Source organism: Oncorhynchus tshawytscha, unplaced genomic scaffold (assembly GCF_018296145.1).
Source record: "Oncorhynchus tshawytscha isolate Ot180627B unplaced genomic scaffold, Otsh_v2.0 Un_contig_13623_pilon_pilon, whole genome shotgun sequence".
NCBI classification, from domain to species: Eukaryota; Metazoa; Chordata; class Actinopteri; order Salmoniformes; family Salmonidae; genus Oncorhynchus; species Oncorhynchus tshawytscha.
In genome coordinates, this window is record NW_024607934.1 from 1 (window position 1) to 5,000 (window position 5,000).

The following is a 5,000-nucleotide window of genomic DNA, read 5'->3' on the forward strand; positions in this document are numbered from 1 at the left end:
CCAGATGGGCTCATTTTACTAACTTGATCACTAATAATCAGAATAACTAGAGATTGCTCTTCTCCACCATTGATGGCCTGATAAATCCTACCTCCAGCAAACCTATGTGAACTTTCCTCCATGTAAATGTGATGAGTTTACAGCATATTTCAGAGGTAAGATTCAACATTAGACTGGGTATCAGTCTAAGACCTGCTGAGAAGTTTGATGATATGTGTACTTGCCTACCATGCAAAGTCGCTGTGGAATTATATCACAATTTAAGCATTCTGGTTTTCGTGCCCACCAAAGCACAGAGACAACCATTGTTAAAGTGGTAACTTATCTTAGAACCAACACAGATACCAAACAGTTCTCTGTTCTTGTATTCTTGGATTTAAGTGCTGCACTCGACACTGTTGACTATGATGTCACATGTGGTGTTCCACAAGGCTCCATTGTGGGTCCGGTACTGTAGAGTTAATATATGTTACCCCTTGGCAGGGTTATCAGAAAGCACAGCATTGATTTTAATTTTAGCTTCACGGATAAATTGTTAGACTGTATTAGTGATTGAAATACTTGGATGGCTCACAACTTCCTCCAGCTAAAGCAAGACAAGACCAATGTAATTATTGTTGGAGCCAAAGCACAGAGAGAGAATCTGGCCGCACACTTGAAATCACAGGCAACAAAGATTAATCACCAGGTAAAAAACCTAGGTGTTATTTTAGATTCTGAACTCTTTAATCACACATTAGGAATGTGAACAACATAGCTTTTTACTACCTGAGGAACATTACCAAGCTGTTTCTCTCTCAGGCTGATACAGAGAGACTCATCCATGCTTTTATTACAAGCAGGCTTGACTACTGTAATGCTCTCCTGTCTGGTCTACCCAAGAAAGCCTTTGGTAAACTACAAAACATACAGAATGCTGCAGGATACTGACCAAGACCAGACAGAGAACACATTACACCAGTTTTAAGGTCTCTGTACTGTAAACATACAGAATGCTGCAGGATACTGACCAAGACCAGACAGAGAACACATTACACCGGTTTTAAGGTCTCTGTACTGTAAACATACAGAATGCTGCAGGATACTGACCAAGACCAGACAGAGAACACATTACACCGGTTTTAAGGTCTCTGTACTGTAAACATACAGAATGCTGCAGGATACTGACCAAGACCAGACAGAGAACACATTACACCAGTTTTAAGGTCTCTGTACTGTAAACATACAGAATGCTGCAGGATACTGACCAAGACCAGACAGAGAACACATTACACCGGTTTTAAGGTCTCTGTACTGTAAAACATACAGAATGCTGCAGGGTACTGACCAAGACCAGACAGAGAACACATTACACCGGTTTTAAGGTCTCTGTACTGTAAAACATACAGAATGCTGCAGGGTACTGACCAAGACCAGACAGAGAACACATTACACCGGTTTTAAGGTCTCTGTACTGTAAACATACAGAATGCTGCAGGATACTGACCAAGACCAGACAGAGAACACATTACACCGGTTTTAAGGTCTCTGTACTGGCTGCCTGTGAGTTTTAGAATTCATTATAATATTAATTTTAATATTCTTCTTTTGGTATTTAAATCAATCCACGATTGTTCACCCCAATACATGTCAGACATGCTTTAAGTTATGTACCCAATAGGTCCCTCAGGTCCTCTGGCCTTCTAACTATCCCAAAGCCAAGGACCAAGAGGCATGGAGAGGCAGCCTTTTAACTATCCCAAAGCCTAGGACCAAGAGGCATGGAGAGGCAGCCTTTAGTTGTTATACCCCAGCCTGTAGTTACTGTGCCCCCAGCCTCTAGTTACTGTGCCCCCAGCCTGTAGTTACTATGCCCCCAGCCTGTAGAATAGCCTGCCAGAGAACCTGAGGGGGGCTGAAACTGTGGACATATTCAAAAGAGATCTTAAAACACATATTTTTTGCTTAGCTTTTCCTCAGGGAGCTTTTTAGTAGCTCAGTTGTTATTGTTATTATTTTGAACCACAATGTGTTGCATTCCATGTCTGAAATGTGCTGTATAAATGACGCTTGATTTAAATAGATTTGATACCTATCTATCTATCTATCTATCTATCTATCTATCTATCTATCTATCTATCTATCTATCTATCTATCTATCTATCTATCTATCTATCTATCTATCTATCTATCTATCTATCTATCTATCTATCTATCTATCTATCTATCTATCTATCTATCTATCTATCTATCTCTCTCTCGCACAGACATGTAAACCCACAACACAACCTCACAATGCTAAATGCTACAAGCTAGGCCTCCAGGTGTAGTGGCTTTTGTGTTTGACACTCAGATACAAAGTCTCTGGGTGTGAAAGTGAGACAAACAGACAAGTTCAGAAGAGATGGTACAACATGCTATATCATTCACAACAAACACAACATGCTACATCGTTCATAACACAACATGCTATATCATTCACAACAAACACAACATGCTAAATAATTCATAACATACACAACGTTCTACATCATTCATAACACATAATGCTACATCATTGATAACAAACACCACATGCTACATTTCATAACAAACACAACATGCTACATCATTCATAGCAAACACAACATGCTACATCATTCATAACAAACACAACATGCTACATCATTCATAACAAACACAACATGCTACATTCTTCATAACATAACATGATACATCATTCATAGCAAACACAATATGCTACATCATTCATAACACAATACGCTACATCATTCATAACACAACACGCTGCATCATATCAAACACAACATGCTACATCATTCATAACAAACACAACACGCTGCATCATTCATAGCATAACATGCTACATGCTACATCATTCATAACGATCACAACATGCTACATCATTCATAACACACCATGCTACATCATTCATAACAAACATGCTACATCATTCATAACACAACAGAACATGCTACATCATTCATAACAAACAGAACATGATACATCATTCATAACAAACATGCTACATCATTCATAACAAACAACATGCTACATGATTCATAACAAACAACATGCTACATGATTCATAACAAACAACATGCTACATCATTCATAACACAACATGCTACATCATTCATAACAAACAACATACTACATCATTCATAACAAACACAACATGCTATATCATTCACAACAAACACAACATGCTACATTGTTCATAACACAACATGCTATATCATTCACAACAAACACAACATGCTACATCGTTCATAACACAACATGCTATATCATTCACAACAAACACCACATGCTACATTTCATAACAAACACAACATGCTACATCATTGATAATAAACACTTAATTTTGTAGTTAAGGTTGAAGTTAGGGTTAGTGTTGAAATTAGAGTTGAAGTTAGTTAGCTCAGTCTGTACATTAGGGTTAGTGATACAGTGATCTGGACCTACCTCAGTCTGTACATTAGGGTTAGTGATACAGTGATCTGGACCTACCTCAGTCTTTATATTAGGGTTAGTGATACAGTGATCTGGACCTACCTCAGTCTTTACATTAGGGTTAGGGTTTGTGATACAGTGATCTGGACCTACCTCAGTCTGTACATTAGGGTTAGTGATACAGTGATCTGGACCTACCTCAGCCTGTACATTAGGGTTAGTGATACAGTGATCTGGACCTACCTCAGTCTGTACATTAGGGTTAGTGATACAGTGATCTGGACCTACCTCAGTCTGTACATTAGGGTTAGTGATACAGTGATCTGGACCTACCTCAGTCTGTACATTAGGGTTAGTGATACAGTGATCTGGACCTACCTCAGTCTGTACGTTCAGTCCCAGGATCCAGATACAGCTCTACCTAAAGTTCACACAGATTACATTTGTTAAAATGGCAATATCTACCTTTTGAGTAACCCAACTAATCCACACAGAATTATGTTATAGATCTGTCAAACTGCTGTAAAGCCAATCTAAGTAGCTGTCTGTCTGTCTGTCTGTCTGTCTGTCTGTCTGTCTGTCTGTCTGTCTGTCTGTCTGTCTGTCTGTCTGTCTGTCTGTCTGTCTGTCTGTCTGTCTGTCTGTCTGTCTGTCTGTCTGTCTGTCTGTCTGTCTGTCTGTCTGTCTGTCTGTCTGTCTGTCTGTCTGTCTGTCTGTCTGTCTGTCTGTCTGTCTGTCTGTCTTCACTGCTGAGTAGACAGGGTCTGGAACGACCTACTGACCTGTATCTCTGTCTATCTGTCTTCACCGCTGAGTAGACAGGGTCTGGAACGACCTTCTGACCTGTATCTCTGTCTGTCTTCACCGCTGAGTAGACAGGGTCTGGAACGACCTTTTGACCTGTATCTCTGTCTGTCTTCACTGCTGAGTAGACAGGGTCTGGAACGACCTTCTCTAATAGAAACACATAAACAGGTTACAACTAGTGACATGATAAAAACACGAGAAAAACATATTTACTTCAGAAAGACGACATTATTTAGGGAAGTGTTGTTGGTTTCTCCCTTCTTCCTACCTCTCCTCCTGTTGTGTTGTCTCTTCTCTGTGTGGTTGATGTCAGCATAGGTCACATCACCTGGACCAGATCCACCTGGAACTAAACACAGGAGAGAGAGAGGATATTAACAGACTGGACCAGATCCACCTGGAACTAAACACAGGAGAGAGAGAGAGGATATTAACACAGACTAGACCAGATCCACCTGGAACTAAACACAGGAGAGAGCACAGTCACATGAACACAGACTGGACCAGCTGAGCTGTATGTTGGAGTGTTATACAGTATTACAGTACAGTGCCTTGCGAAAGTATTCGGCCCCCTTGAACTTTGCGACCTTTTGCCACATTTCAGGCAACGATTAAAACATTCCCTAACCAGAAACCGTGGATTGATGGCAGCATTCGTGTGAAACTGAAGGCGCGAACCACTGCTTTTAATCAGGGCAAGGTGTCTGGTAACATGACTGAATACAAACAGTGCAGCTATTCCCTCCGCAAGGCTATCA

The 5,000-nt window shown here is 40.4% G+C and overlaps 1 long non-coding RNA gene across 2 annotated transcripts; it reads right to left on the reverse strand.

The window, feature by feature from the left end:
• Nucleotides 1–3,285: 3,285 nt before the first annotated feature.
• On the reverse strand, nucleotides 3,286–4,597 carry LOC121843122. 2 transcript variants are annotated; one of them, XR_006081451.1, is made up of 4 exons: nucleotides 4,511–4,597; nucleotides 4,218–4,389; nucleotides 3,448–3,856; nucleotides 3,287–3,402 (listed from the first exon to the last, which is right to left on the reverse strand). It is a non-coding gene; the product is annotated as an uncharacterized LOC121843122 (long non-coding RNA). The 2 variants fall into 2 exon arrangements; XR_006081450.1 differs by having other exon boundaries at nucleotides 3,286–3,856.
• Nucleotides 4,598–5,000: the final 403 nt, after the last annotated feature.